Consider the following 16,445-nt stretch of genomic DNA (forward strand, 5'->3'; position numbering starts at 1 on the left):
ATAGACAGGTTCCAGCCAAGCAAAAACTAACATTTTTTTCCTGCCAAGGCTTTCTCAGTGGTTCCATCATTCTTAGCCTATTCTCTTTCAATTTTCCTGAGGGATCATCCTGTATGTACCCGGTCATCACTGCCAGCAGTTATCAAGTGGCAGTTCCAGTTATGACTATTATTAATTACGTTACACAGCAATACACAAACACTACACAAAACAAGTCTTTGCGAGGGTCTGCAATCTCTCATTCCTCTTTTTCATGTTTCAAATTTATTTACATGCTGCATAATTTTATTTTGATTGCATTATGAAATATCTTGTCCATTATGTGTGAAAACACTTTGCATTCTGTAGTCGTATTATTTTATATGGCAGAAATAATATTCCATCGTTAACCACACCCATATAGGTGCAACTGGCCCTGAAACAATTGTGTAACTCATGACACACCCCCCATTAGACTGATTGACAGGCGTTTTCCCACCAAACCCTTGAAGGCCTTCATTTCCATACTCAAAGGTGTGCTGTGTGCCTCCACCGACTTTGTTCAATCCTTTCCATTTATGAAACTTTGAAGTAGTCATGGGCCTTCCCACTGTAAAATGCAGTCGATTCGTGTTTAAACCAAGTCCTGAACTTAAACTAATTTTGAATTTGGCTGTCTGAAGAGAAGAACAAGAATTATAAAGAAGTTTGGAGTTGATCATATTTGTAGTTCAGCGTTGATGGCCAAGAGTTTCAAGAATATTGTCGGGTGTGAAATCCTCCCCAAATGACTGGTAGGTACTTCATAGGTTCGTATGTTTGTATGTTCTTGGGTTGTTTTGAGGATTTGTGTTAGGCCAAATAAAAAAATATCAGTTGATCATCTGCATTTTGTTTTTGTTTTTAAGAAAAGGGGAGGTCTTTTTTATTTGGAATTTTATTTTATTTATTTTTTCAAAATGGCCTGCGGCTTTTAGTACCCGACAAATCATGTACCTGGCACACCAGTTTTGTGTTTTTTTTTACCTCCCCAACCCCACCCCTCCAAAAGAAATTACATGAATCATGTACCAGACACTTCAGTTTTCTACCCCCAAACAAATATGAGGTGGGTCATATAACTGACACATCACTCACTTTGCCTATTAAAAATGCAATCCACAGTCCAAAACAAATATGTAATGAATACATGGCAAAATACAAAAAACTCCACACTTTGTGTATATTAAAAGTATTGGCTATGCCATCTTTCCATATAGATCTGCAGTAAACATTGAATACATAGATTTACATATGTGGGATGTGGACTCGCCAGCACTCCCTGGTCCAACTCGGAACAAGTTATAAAAACTCAACATCGACATGGGAAAATGATTGATTCAATGAATGGTGCAAGAGTCATGCACAAAGATATGGATTTTTAAGTGGTGTAAACCGCTTCAATATACCATATGTCCTTTCCTCCATCCATCCATCATAAATGAAGATGAAGAACTTTAATAACCCACTGTGTTTCATTTGTTAATAGTTTGTTGTTGTTTAGTTTTTCTTTTGTTGTTTAGTTTTTTGTGTTTATGTTTAGTTTGCATCAGGACAGTAATGTCCCCCCCCCCCCCGCCTGTTGGGGAAGTAACAGTCAGTCCCCCACGGGGCTACTTTTTTAGCAGTGTAGACACTTCACTGCCCAGCTACCTTCCGACACGGGTGCGATTTTTTTTTTGTTTATTTTCTGGGATGTTTGACAAAATAACAAATAAAAAAAGGAAGCGGATACAAAAAATGAAGTGGATCAGATCAGGTATGGGAGCATTCAACAGAGCAGCGGGTCGCTGCGTCCACTTTCCACCGGTACTCCAGGGGCCTCCGTCTGGCCATCCCCCAGGCAGATGCCTGGCCCATCCCCATCTCCTTGCACGTGGTCGGCCCATTGGCCTCCTCCACTCACGAGACTCCCTCGCTGAGAGAATCTGGTGAGCAGGATCAGCGTCAGGAAAACAAGCCACATGTCCATACAGCCGCAGCTGATGCTTACCGACTATGTTGTTAACAAATCTCATTTGAGTCTCTCTCAGGAACCGCTCGTTGGACACAAAGTCCGACCAGCGATAGCCAAGGATTTTCTGAAGAGTCAAGGTACCAATGGAGTTAACTCTCCATCTCAGATCCTTGGTCAGAATCCAAGTCTCACTTCCATAGAGCAAGACTGGAAGCACCAAGGACCTGAAGACTCGGACTTTCGTCTTCCCGCACAGGTAGCGGCAGCGCCACACCCCTTATCCAGTGAATCCATGACTCCCCAGGCCCGACCCAGACGTCTTTTGACCTCTGACTCACAGCCGGCAGAGACATGAATATCACTGCCAAGGTAAGTGAATCTCTCCACAACCTCAACATCCTCACCACAAACAGGCACAGACAGGACAGCAACATCCAACATGTTAGTGAAAGCCTGGATCTTAGTTTTGACCCAGGAAACCCGTAATCCCAGTGGCTCTGACTCCTCCTTCAGCACCTCGAGGGCCCCCAAGAGGATATCTAAAGTCTCCGTCATCTTGCCCCAATCCCGTCATCCTGTGAGCTGCCCTGTGAAGGGAAGCTGCACAGGAGGTACTCCCACGGAGTGGATTTTCAGATTTTATTGCGTTTTTGTGTTTTGCGGAATGAAGGGTTTTACGGTGGTTGGAGTGCAAATCCTGCCACCAACCTCCTAATAAGAAGTAACTCAACTGCAGGAGGACGTCTGCAGACACAGTTGGGTACGAGATATGGATGGCCGTTGGCTCACAAGGAGCTCCTCCGCCCTTTGACATATTTTGCTTTTTAATCCTGCTGGGTGTCCATATCCAAACACCCTCCTCACCAAAAAACCTGGTGGGGGAGACGGTTTAGTCGCCGACAACCCGACCATGGAACAGGTTAGCACAGGTTTACATGATACCTGAAGCAAATAACAGATCTAATCTGGCCTGACCTGACACTAAGCGGACAGGGATGATCAACTGGTCTTTTTTATCTTTCTTGGCCTTATATTAACCCTATGGAGTGTTGATACCATCCGTACATAGAAAGTATATCCACTTCCTGATATACAAGTCATAAAAACATTCTTTTAAAAGGTAAAAGGATGTAGGGATGTTCCTCCAAAAACCATGCAAACAAGGGAAGGATGGTCAAAATAAATGATTCTGTGAAACCATCCCTACATCTTTCTTTGTATAATGGATGTCCCGACACAAGACACCATCTGTTTGTGATTATTTTTGAGGATTTATATTGCATTGAGCCATCCCAACATTGGAAGTCTCCTGACTTCGACATCGTACAGTGCAGCATATGGGATTTGAACCTGGATTCTGATGCCACTGGTTCATGTGAAAGTATGAAACACAATTTTGTGCATGTTTCCACTTAATTTAACATTCAAGCATCCAATAAGAAATCCAATATCTCGAAGGCTCCCTCAGGCCCAAGCATTCTCATTGGAGTTATTCTGAGCATTTATATAATGGAAATCAGGAGCAACATACTAATGAAGACCTACGGTTTCTGTACAACATACATGTTAGTGATTAGGTATGTAAAGTAAAATGCATTCCACAGTTGGAGTTAGATAGGTTGAGTGCATCTCATGGAATATTACATGGAGTTGTGTTGTGGATGAATGTGATGTAGTTACCGTGAAGACGTCAGTGCATTGATTCGATACCATCAGAATTCTAGGATCGTGCACCACCTGATTTGTGGGGTCTCTCTGACTTCGCTCAATTAAATTGCTCACACACATCCACAGCAACAGGTAAATACTTGCTACCCTATTACATATTTGAGAATGGTGCGATTGCTTGGGCTTGATGTGTTTCAAATAGAAATGTGCATTACATCGATTTTAATTCCCATAACATCGAACTTAGTTTTTGGTATTGCATCATCAACTGTTTCTTTGGTGCATGTGGTATTTATGGTTTGTGAGGCTCTTTTTCTTATCCATGATACCAACCCTTCAAACTACCTGGAGTTTAACGTGGATGCACTTTCTCATGCTGTGCTGATGCTTCACTCCTACCGGCTGACACAGATTCAATGCAATATGCACCAGATGAGCAGACATTGTCAGCCACACGACAGGTGTTCAGGCCTAATTGAGTGTGGCCACAATGTCTTGTCAACCCTTGTAAAAATTGTGACATTGCCTTTGTGTGGCCAGTGCTAATTAGTTTCCATTTTTTTCAGATTGAGTGAATGTTACCATGTGAAGTGAGATTTGCTTTGAAACACATCACCTCGTACATGCTCCGGAATACATGTCATGTCCCACAGAACATGACACAAAATTATTCTCTGTTTAGACAATGATGAGAACAAATGGATCCACTGGACACTTAAGGCTTATGTCATATACTGTAAAATGTGTAATAAAGTCAAATAGCACTGCAAATGTACGTGGTATAACTTGTCGAACCCTTCAGTGTTGCCAGCTAAAGTGATAAAAGGCAATGTCACAATTTTTACAATTGGTCACAAAACATTATGGTCACCCTGTACAGTGCTCCTCTTCACGATTCCAGGAGTACCGATGCAAGATAGTCGACTGAAAAACCATGTTCCTATCTGATTTAAAATCAAATCTTCACTTGAGCAAGAGCCACAGGTGCTGGCTTTCTGAAAGACCTGTGCTTGCTGGCACTTCCGTTTGTGAGTTCCGATGTGCATTCATGTTCACTTTAATCTCACCAAACCTTGGCCTGAAGCCACTGATGCTTGCTCACATTTTGTTCCGGCTTGGTCCCCTGGTACACACTGGCCACAGCTAAATACACACAATGACACTTTTCTGCTGCTTGCACTGACTCACTTGCACACACACCTCCACCTTGGTGACTTTCTTTCAGTGCATTTGTGTGGTTGGACATCCATTTTAAACTTTGCTAGTCTTGTATCCATAGTCCATCATCCACCCCAATTTACCCCCTCTTGTCTGCACTGCATGAATGGGTCATTAAATTTTTCTGACAAACATGACGTTTCTTCTTTTGAAAGTTCTCAACTTGCTTTCGGGTTCAGCACAATGCAGATGCGCATGAACCCAGTGGTAGTGTAAGTGTGTTGAATCCCATCAAAAACTATGCGTGGCAAGTTAAAGAAAAAAATTGCAACTTCAAGAACAAACATTTGTTCAAAATGAAAAAAACAAAAAATGCCCTGTGTTGGTCATATGCTCCCTACGTGTGCATTATCATGTAGATTTTATGTATTGAGTTTTGTTGTTGTGGAATAATCCCGACCATGTTCATTAAATTTTAAAATTGTGAACCATTCCCACAAATTTTCAATTCAATCGAAGGAGAGTTTTATCAGTACTTTTAGCTACAACTGTCAAATAAAACCCATCGTTTTGCTCATGGGTTTCATCAAATAGACAGCATCTTGCACTTCATAACGTGGGCAAAAGCATGGCAAGTAACAAAACAACGTGAGACTTGTCAAAAGGATCGTGTGGATCAAAATGACGTGAAACACGTGAAAAAGAAGCGAATCATGTTTTATAACACATTCTTCTTGTTGCCGGCGCTGTGCTCGTGGCTGTGGCAGTTTCTTGTATGCTCCTTCTGTGAACTATGTGTTTGTGTTGCTTCAAAAAGTATTACGATGCATCATTTTGTGTGCGCTTTCTGTATCCGTCACGCTTTATTCCAAAGGGTCCCTGCTGTTATTGAGTAATAAAAATGATACCCTTGGAATCACTGCATTCAGCTCAAAGTCCTGCTAAAAGGATTGTTTTATTATTATTCAATGCACATGACGTTTTCCATCCGTGTAATTTTTGTTCCAAGTTAGGTGATTATTAACTTTCAATGGGACCACTTGCTTTACTCGACAACAGCAGGATCCCTTCAGAATAAAGCGTGACATGTACGTACACACACACACACACACACACACACACACACACACACACACACACACACACACACACACACATACTGCTCCTTTTAGAAATAGAGACGACTATGTGCAGAATAATGCCATAATGGAATATCAGCATGTTCTTTAAACATGAATTACAAAGATCACGGTAAACAAAGGACGAGCCAACACAAATACCTGGGATTTGAACCTGAGATTCGAGCATGAAAAGGTAAATGCACATAAAACAGGTGAAACCAATTTAACTTTAATCTAAATTCCAAGTCACGTCTCAGGGTATATACACCAAACAGTGTACATTTTCAATATATATGGCTTTCATTTTAAATTGTGAGAATGCATGGATGTTTTAGAAAGTGAATGTTTCATTGTGATCATTGTAAACTTGATGCAACACAAGTTATTCTAATTTTCATTCTGTTTTTGACAGGAGAAATGAATGCAAACGTTGTGGGATATTTGCCTCGCACGGTCACACTTGATGTGTCGGACGTTCCTTTGGATTACGGCGGGCGAGTTATCATGTCGGTTTTCATGTTCATAATGTGTATTTCAATCCCTCTCAATGCAGCAATCATAGCGGCTTGTTTTTATCATAGATTACATTCACCCATGCTTTTGTACATTGCTTTATCATCGCTCGCTGATACTTCATGGGAAATCGTTGTAATATCATGCTACTTCAGTAGAATAATTGCAGCACGTAAAATAATATCGTTTAATGAGTGTTTGTTTCAATTGTTTAGTATACATTGCTCAATGTTTCAACAGTTTCTCACCACATGGTTGATGTACGTTGACCGACATTGGGCTATTTTCTGGCCGTACAGTTACATGGCTCTGATGGTGAACAAAGGTGGTGCTGTGAAACTTGTGATGATAGTTTTAACAATTGGGTTGTTGTTGAGTGTAAGCTTGGTTATAGTACCAACAACAATGGTGTACTGCAACTACTCTGTGATAGTTCGCGATGTTGCCTGTGTTTTTTCACCAGTTGCAAGGTCAGCTTGTGGAAATGTTGATGCTTCACTCATTTATTCTCTATTTTTTCACAATCTTGTGTATGGCTTAACCGGTCTTACAGCATTGTACTCGACATGGTGTATTGTTCGCAAATGTCGTAAATCATCCACAGAAGCAAATATAAAAGCATTGCACACATGTTTTACACAATTGTTTGCATGTTTAGCACAGTTCATTTCACTGGTTGTTGTAATTATACTGAAAAGATTTTTACAACTTCCCATGTTTGAATTTATATTGGGTCTTATCAGTTCTGTAACACCAGCTCTTGTTAATCCATTAATATTTGGGGTCAGAATGCAGGAGATTCGCTCAACCATCGTTCATGTTTACTGTAAAATGCAACTAATTTCCCACAAAAGGCATTCAATCTGGGGGTGAATGTCGGTAGTAAGAATGATAATCTTGAAAAGAAAAAGTGAAAATTAAAAATAAAGTTGGAATAAAACGGAAAAGATAATTTTCATAACCTGCAGATCTATCTTCACCAAAATAGTCCCAGACCGAATAACATAAATTTGACTGCAACACATTCTGAGATACAGCCAGGCTACTCATGAGTTCAATATTATGAATGTTAGATCTTTTTAAAATGTGAGATATATAAATAGTGCCATTTTTCTATTTTTGATGATTGCAGATGAGCCAGATGATCTGCAAAGATGATTTTGAAGAAAAGCAATATTGCTTTTGCTCCATTATTTTTATTTTTCCCCTGCCTCACTTCTTTAACTCACATTTGTTGCAGCTGTTGTCATTGTTGTCGTCCATCAATCCTGTTAATTTCCAAGTTTTGGTGAAAATAATAATATAGTTAACAAAAGTGATAATATATTAATAATAGTTGGAATGTCTCCTCATGTGATCTTTTTAAAGTCCTAGAATATAGTGTTTTCGGAGGAACTTATTTGTATTCCTGTTTATGCCAACATAAACACGTGATGTCATTGAGGTGGAACAGTAATATATAAATGAGTGTTCTGGACCACTTAAACTGATCTCCCCTGAGACGATATAACAAAATAACATTAATAACTGTTCATTCAAATAGTTATGGAACAAACTTAGTCAAATAAAAAGACTATTTTGTTAAATAATCTCTAAAGTGATGTCACAAAACATCTTAAACAACCCCCAAAAAACGACTTAAATACAAATTCATAAAATAAAAAGTGTAAATTTCTCACCTTTAAATAATATGAAAAATGGCTACTCTTAAATCTAAAATTAAATGATAAGTATATTCCTTCATATAACTTTAAATGGCATATTCATATAACACAAGACTACATTGAGGTCAAGAAGATGTGGAAATTGAAGAAAACTGAAATTGTACCAGTGATAGTTTAAGCCACAGGAATGATGAAGAAAACCCTTACTGAGCACTTAAAAATCATTCCTGGGAACATCACCATAAACGAGCTACAAGAGGAGTCTGTCAGCGGTTCAGTGACGATTTTGAAAAGAGCCCTTGGAACGAGGCTATGAGAATGAAACTTCACAGGTTGGTCCATGAATCACGATCCTTTCCCAAAAAAAACATAGGGGGTGGAGATTTTGAGTTCTGAACTCCCTCCCACCTCCTGAAGCCCTCAAATGGAGATAACAACAAACGAGGGAAAACATTTTAAGAAAAAAACTTCTTGCCAACGTTGTTATTCTTCCATCTTAAATATTTACAAACCAAGAAATAAAACAAAAATTCCTTCAATATTTTTCTCTTATTTCCAGTTTTGACACTGCGAAAAGTTTATTTCAAGCATAAAATCCTGTACTAAATGGAGCAAAAAATATCAGGGACAATAAAAACGGTATGTGACGTTTCCTTGCTTGTGGATGAGGTAAAAATCGATCACTCCAAAAGGATAGAGAGCAGCTTTGCCTCCTCCTGCATTAAATTTACTTGCAAGGGAATTAATATTTTACTCATTGGTGAATTAATAACGTCACCAATGGACGTGTGGGTCACTGGACGTCACCAGTTTCGTGAAGTGTGAGGAGCTGCCCGTGTCGCAGCACCAGGGTCTAAACCCACGACAGACGATCTCAGTGCCCCCCAGACGTCGACTGGCATTCAAGGCTGTTGGCAAGTGGGTGCATGGCAAGGCTGGGTGCTGGCGACGGACCAGACACGCACACACACATTTCAGGACATTTTCACTTCACGGACGACTTCCCTCCATGGCCGCAACAACTGGTGTAAGGGAGTGGGAGATTTTCGAACCCTATTGATCAATGAATTGGTGTCAGGTCGTCGACCTGTGGTGCGCTTCTTGCACCTCAAAATTCGGAGCTGTTAGACAAAATTTTAGTTAAATTTATTGGGACGGACAATGGCGGACCAACACAGGCAGGTCCCGGTGAGCCATGTGGATGATTTAAATATGGATATGGAATTGATCCAGGACCCGCATGAAGTCACAATGGAGGGTGAAGAGGAAGCAATGGGAGAGATGGAAAATAACCCCCACCCTCGGCCTCAGGAAAATGCAGCACCGATCGTGCAGAACGCCGGGTTACCGCCACCAGTGCATCCCGAGAATGACGTGTTGTGATGTCTGAGGAAATTAATGGCACAAATGAAAATGACAAACGAAGGAAACAACAGAAAAATGGACATGATGGGCGATGAAATAAAAAGGGAGATGAGCAAAGTGATGGGCAGAGAAATGGCACGTGGTACGAGAGGAGGTAAGGGAGTGTTGGATCGGTGTCCGGGAAGAGATGAGGGAGAGCGAGGCCAGGCTGATGGGACAGGTTGGGAAGATAACGAAGGAGGGAGAAGGACTGACGATCCGACAGAATGAGTTGAAGGAACAAATGGAGAAGAACACAGGGGCGATAAAGGAATTACGGACCGCCAAGAAGGAGACAACAAGAGAGATGACGGCAATTAAAAACGAATGTAAAATGGCACACGAGAAACTAACGAAGAGAGTAGAGAAGGTGACACAGATGATCGGAATGAAGGAACGGGAAATGGAAACACAAATAGCAACAGCGAAGGTGACATTAGAGGGGGAAATACAAGGGGCGCATCAGGAATTAACGATGGTTTAAAGAGCAGGTGGATGAGGTAAAAATCGAGGTTATTGAAATAAAAGCAAAACAGGTAGAAACAGATGGTCGAGTAAAGGAGGAGATTATTGAATGCATGGACATGTTATATTTACAGCATGACAGAGTGCTCGAAGGATGGGAGGAGGTGAGTTCAGTGTAGGTGAGTCATGGTGAGACCGGGCACGTACATGATGATTCGGTGTGTGTCGAGCTTGGGGGGAACAAAGGACCCGGGGTTTCTTGGAGTGCCCTATATGCCAGAGTATGTGCGAAGTGCATGTAACATAACATGAATGAGTGCACACGTAAGAGTGGGACACCGATCGACCTTGACGGAAGTAGTGGTTAGTGTAGCGGACCGGAGGGCAAGCCTCCTGAGTGGGACAGAGTTGTATTGGAAACCACGCTGGCTCCATGGGACTTTGCGTATTTCGTATGAGGTACACACGGGAGTGTGCGCGGCCCGTGCTTTGCCAACCGCCCAAGCACGGATGGTGGTGCGATGTGTTAATGGTTTCAGGGGGGCCGGCGTGTAAACGCTCCATGACAGATAAATCACTGGAGCATGAACGGCGAAACAGAACGGAGTTGGCTGCAATTTTTTCCCCACGGGGACCAGGTGTGCAATATGCACGGTACCCCCGGCATGAGCAATGGGCATGGTGAGCACGGCTTGGTTCCCCGTGGGAAAACCCCAATTCCCAGTGGCAAGAATTCAAACACAAATTGGCTTGCAACAGACATATGACTGAGCACCTCCGCGGACGCAGAGGGCTCATTATCATCGGGGTAAGTGACAGTGACGGCGACAGTAACGCCCATGTGTGGAGCGCAGGAGTGAAACCGCTCCACACACCAGGGCAAAGGAGCATGAGTTCGAGGAAGGGTTTAGCATTAGATAGACTGGCCTCATGGGGTCATGAGCAGTCCTCCATGGGGCCCGGGAACATTAGTTCGGGGAAATTTTGGATAGAATTTAGAGGTGATTAAAGACATGGACAGACATGGAACGTGTAGTGGGGATGTAGCTTAGCTACATAGATTTAAATGGAACGTGCATTAGAATAAGGGATGACGAGGGTGCACGAGTTAGTTAAGTGATGTGTAGGTGAGTGGAAATGTGTTTGTGTGTGGAAGATGAATTATGAGTGTGAGGGCAGGGCAATGGCTGGTATGAGTGTGAGTAACGGAATGCATGGTGTGAAGGAGTGAATGGGGGGAGTGGAGCCCACCCAAGAAAACCCGGGGGTTATTTTAAAGTTAGATAGGGGGATGAGGTAAGTTTACACATGAATGTCATTATGCGGTTGGTGCTGATTGTGGAAAGTTTTTTTTGTGTGTGTTTAGGGTGCAGGAGATAATGAACTGGCTGGGGGTGTGGCTTGTGAGTGTAGTGTTCTGAAGAAGCAGGCACCCCAGGCGCCGGGGGCTCGTCGGCCAGGTGAGGCCGAAGGTAGGTCAAGGGGGCCATTAGTGTATTCGTGGATGCAGGTCCCAGAGGAGAGGGGCCTGGCATGCCAGTGCAGTGTTCAGTGTGACCGGGTGCCCGAGCAGCGGGACCTGGGGTGCCAAAATGCCAAGTGGGTATCGAGGGGGGAGTGCCTGTGAGGGCATCCCCCATGTTAGGGTGAGGAGCAGGCAAGCTCGGAGGCGGCTCCAGCGTCCCATGGGTGCTAACGGTGAGTATACAGGTGGGCAGACCTACTAGTGGAGCCACACAACCCAGCCACGAAATTGTGCGATGGCACAGAAAGAAAATTTGGTGGACAAGGCCCAAAATTGTAAGAGTACCAACACGTAGGTGATGAGAATTTGGGTTTTTCGAACCCCATAGTTTAAGAAAGGCCTCTTGGCAGGGTATAACCCCGGGGACAGTTTAAAAGTGTAACAATATTAGCGTAGTTAGGATTGATGAAGACCCCTTCGCACTATCCACTGTCGGGATGATTGCCGGCTGCTGGACTTGCCCTCCTGTCGGACTTGAGACATGTTACGATGTAAGTATAAGATTGCATGTAGCTCTGCTCTTCCTTTCCATGGATCCTTGGGGAGATTGGGTACGAATTTGGCAATGGGGATAGTGGGATATAGGAGACGAGACGTAGCGACGAATTGTAAAAAGAAGGGGCTAGGGTAGTGTATATGGGAAAGAAGGCTGGGTGCGGACGATTAAGGCCAACCTCGAGCTCTCTCTCTTCCGGCACCACCGCCACTGCCCCAGGACGTACACACCAGGGACTGGCTGACCATGTTGGTCGGACCTGGTGTTTGGAATTACCCGGTTTACCTTTTTTATTTTCGTGCTGTTTTCTGTTTGCCTTGCTGTTTCGCTTTGTCTCTCCACTGCCCCAGGACCATCAAGGCTGTTCTACATCAAGGCATCACTCACCTCACTTCACCATTTGCTCCTTGACCTGTGTTTCACCCCCACCTGTTCTGTGGACTGCTACTCGCTGCAGCCTCATGCCAGGTGACACCGTTCCAGTTATCATAGTGGTTTGTTTGTTTTATTTTGTTTTAACTGCATTTACTGTCGCAGCATGCCACCACACTTATGGACTGCCCCTTTGTTGCAGCCCCATTTGTACCCACTCATTCCAGCTTCCTACCAGCTTCATAGCAGCTTCACACCAGCTTCATACCAGCTCATACCAGCCTCATACCAGCTTCCTACCAGCTTCATACCAGCCACATACCAGGCTCATGCCACTTTGCTTCACTTATTTGGCCATGTATCACCATGACCATGAACTGCACGAACACAGCTCGGTGGAGGAAGTAACTCTGTTCTTGTCGCTGCTTCTTGATCATTTTTGTTTAGAAGGCCACAACGTTTATGGCCTGTATGCCGGTCACTGGCCTGCCGGTTTATTTTGTTTGGTGTGCTGGTGAAGAGCATGAAGGTAGCAAGAATCGGCAGGTTCCCCACCCCCCCCCGCCCTCCACAATTTTTCTTCTGCATTTCTCCAGGTCCTGGGTCAGAAATTGTAAAATGTTGTATAGTTGTGTAGATTATTAAAGTCCACCGGTTATGTGTTGCAGTTTCAAAATTTCCGGCAATTTTGGTGCAGCATAAAGTTGTCTGTGTGAGTCAGTTCGGTAGTTCCCATCTCATCAGGTGGGACATATCTAGTTTAAATTGTCGCACACACTAAAGGGTAGAGTAAAAGCGTACTAGGAAGGGTGTAACTTCACCTGGATGTCACATGGTAGTGCTAATTGCAATGTTGTAATTGTTTTTAACCGATGTCTCCAGCTGTTGGACGAGTCTGGCAGAGGGAAAGGGGTGTGGTTTTACGGATTTCAGAATCCGGTCTGATTACTGCATCCACACATCCAGGTCCTCAGTTATTTCCTTAAATGCATGTTCAGATTAGCCCCATCCCAATGTCTAATGGGATATTAAATGTGATGCATTGAGAAGGGTGAAAAATAGATCCCCTCTCTTATGGGAAGCTTTTTTCTTTATGACAGACACATTTATGCACATATTTCTTTCACGAGCGCTGACGCCCACCTTATTTTTCCTCAGCAACGTTTATGCACATATTTCTTTCACGAGCGCTGAGGCCCGCCCTTTTCCGAGCGCACGGGTTGTCATGGTAATGGTGCGCAAGTGTGGCAGGGTGAGCTTGGGGGGACTCTGCGTCCGCCAAGACAGACCACATATATAAAAAGAATTGGAGAAGTCCGTTTAAAAAGGAGAAAGAAAGTGAGGGAGGAAGCATGCGAGAGAAGAGAAGCGAGCAGGAAGTGGGCAAGTGAGCCAGAAAGGAAGTGCGAGTGGACAAGAAGCAGGCAAGCGAGCCAGAAAGGAAGCGCATGCGAACAAGAGGTGGGAAAGAGCATGAGAGAAGAAGCAGGAAAGCGCGTGAGAGAAGAAGTGGACAAGCGAGCCAGAGACGGTGTGAGCGCGTAAGCGAGGAAGCCAGCGAGTGAGCGTGTGGGTGTCTGACAAGCACCAACAACGAGACAATTCGTCATTTCCAGTGCTTGAGCAAGCGAGCGTGTGGTGCGCGTGCAGGTGTGAACAGCGCCGACAATGAGTGAGGCATGGATTGGTCACAATGAGTGAGGCGTGGGTCAGTCACCAACGGACCGTGTGGGTCATTGGACGTCACCAGTTTTGTGAAGTGTGAGGAGCTGCCCATGTCACAGCACCAGGGTCTAAATCCGCAACAGACGATCTCGGTGCCCCCCAGACATCGACTGGCATTCAAGGCTGTTGGCAAGTGGGTGCACGGCAAGGCTGGGTGCTGGCGACGGACCAGACATGCACACACATATTTCAGGACGTTTTCACTTCACGGACAACTTCCCTCTCGTGAGCGAGACGACTCTTCTCCCCCCATGAATGATCTGCTGGGTACCCTTGTCTGTGTTTAGTTGTAAGTAAGTCAACCCCCGATAAGCATCTGCTCTCTGTCTTTTTCCTGTCATTTTGATTGATATTGCCTGATTACCTATTCATTTCGATTGCTTTGGAATTTATTCACTTCAATACCTCAGAAAATAAAAAGTTCTTTATATTTATTTATTATATTATTAATGAATCATTTGTTGACTTCCAACCTGTCCGTGTTTGTCTTTTTAATCAGTGATTTTTTTTTAATCAGATTTTAATTTAATCGAGATAACATTGGTGCTTTGCAGAGGGCGCTCTCCCCGCTCAGATAACCACGTGACATCCAGTTAAACGGAATAATTAGACGGTGGACACTGGAACTCGTGGTTAACTCGGTGACGTTCGTGGTTCTAAAACAACCCACCGTACCACAACGTTAATTGTGAGCGGTGGCTCCAGGTCCGGCTCTTCCGAGGACAACCGAGGATTAATCCCCTTGACTGACAAGCTGGTGTCTCGGTACCCGTGGCTGTAACAACAGCATGGATTCGGCGGTGCCCCAATGGTGATTACGATCTGAGCCGTTATAGTCATTATGTTTGTGCCCCAATGATGATTTCTCGGTGATTACAATCTGAGCTGTTACACACGAAGCACATGGATTGTTTATCTTAGCGGATAGCATCAACAGGGGACATGGCGGTGTGGTGGTGCAGTCTTAATTTACATCTTCTCTAATTATAGGATACACAGAAATACATTTTCCACGAATTATAATTCCTGTGAACATAGTTTGAAAATAAAACCATAAAAGATAATTTTTGTGAATATCAAGTGAACTACAGTATTCGATTTATAGATTCTTTAAACTATATGGCAAAACCTCAATCCAAATTAGCTGAAGATGATGATCAAAATAAACTACTAGTCTACTACTACTACTACTACTACTACTACTACTACTACTAATCCACATGCACAGCTAAGGGGAATATTGACCCCCTTGGGGACTGACTTTTGCACTTCATTCCCTTATGACAGGGGTAATGTGAGGTTAGGGCAGGAATTTTTGATGCTGGCGATTGTTGCCGACTCTTCACAAAGGACACCGTGGGATCTTTAACATCCACCAACTGAACACCCACTGAACACCAACTTTATCGCCTGAAGATAGAACACCCACTTAACATCCATCCAAGGGACTATATTGGTATATGGATCAAAATTGGTTGTTTTTAAGTTTTCGCAAATGAGTGAAAAATTCTCTGAGTAAATGAATTAAAATATTACAATAAAATACGAGATATAGGGGTCGAGTCGTCTTCTTTTTTTCTTGTGCAGCACAAAGCTGTGAGTAGCATCATTGACAGGGTGTGGCAGTGTTGGAATATCATAAAAAAAACATTGTGTGATGCTAAACCAGAAGAGGATTCCCTTGTGCATCTCCCCCCTCCCATGAAGTGTGAAAATGTATTAAAGATGAACACAAGAGTAATGAAGAAACGAGTAAACAATACAAAGATCATGAATATATGAGTATTGGCGACAAATTGAGGAGGATTGGCTCCTTTGGAACTCTGAATGATCGTCGGGGTACAAAGCCGACAGACGGCCCCGCTGGTGGCGCTGCAACAGCGTTATTGGGTCAGCCTCAAGGAGTGGTGCAGTACCATCTGCAGCACCAACGTCACTCTTTACAGGTTCAGGGAGTGGTGAGACATCATTTGTGAAGATGACAGGATCACAAGACCGATACCGGACATGATCAAGGTGTCTCCGGACAACTCGATTGTCCTCGAGTTTGATCTTGTAGGACAACGATCCCTCGTTTTTGTGAACCCTCCCTCGAAGCCAAGCCTTTCCGTGACCAACGTATTTCACAAACACCGGGTCGCTGATGTTTATAGAGCGCTGTACAGCATGTTTGCCATGATGAAGTCTCTGTTTCCACTGATTTTGATACACGACCGACACCACGTCTGGTGTTCGACAATCCAGTCGTGTACGCAAACATCGTTTCATTAGCAGCTCAGCTGGTGTCACCCCCATTGTGGTGTGGGGAGTGATGCGGTGAGTGAAAAGCAAACGTGATAGACTGGTCTGAAGGCTTCCA

The 16,445-nt window shown here is 43.5% G+C and overlaps 1 long non-coding RNA gene across 1 annotated transcript in view; it reads left to right on the forward strand.

The window, feature by feature from the left end:
* The window catches only part of LOC147033223 (uncharacterized), a 30,786-nt gene extending 15,149 nt beyond the window's left edge, over positions 1-15,637 (forward strand). Inside the window, exons 2-3 of the long non-coding RNA XR_015055495.1 lie at positions 3,652-3,775; positions 6,335-15,637. This is a non-coding gene — a long non-coding RNA (uncharacterized LOC147033223). The remainder of the gene's footprint in view (positions 1-3,651; positions 3,776-6,334) is intronic.
* Positions 15,638-16,445: the final 808 nt, after the last annotated feature.

This window comes from Eptatretus burgeri, chromosome 2 (assembly GCF_056783735.1).
Source record: "Eptatretus burgeri isolate ZD-2024b chromosome 2, Ebu_testis_v1, whole genome shotgun sequence".
NCBI lineage: Eukaryota > Metazoa > Chordata > Myxini > Myxiniformes > Myxinidae > Eptatretus > Eptatretus burgeri.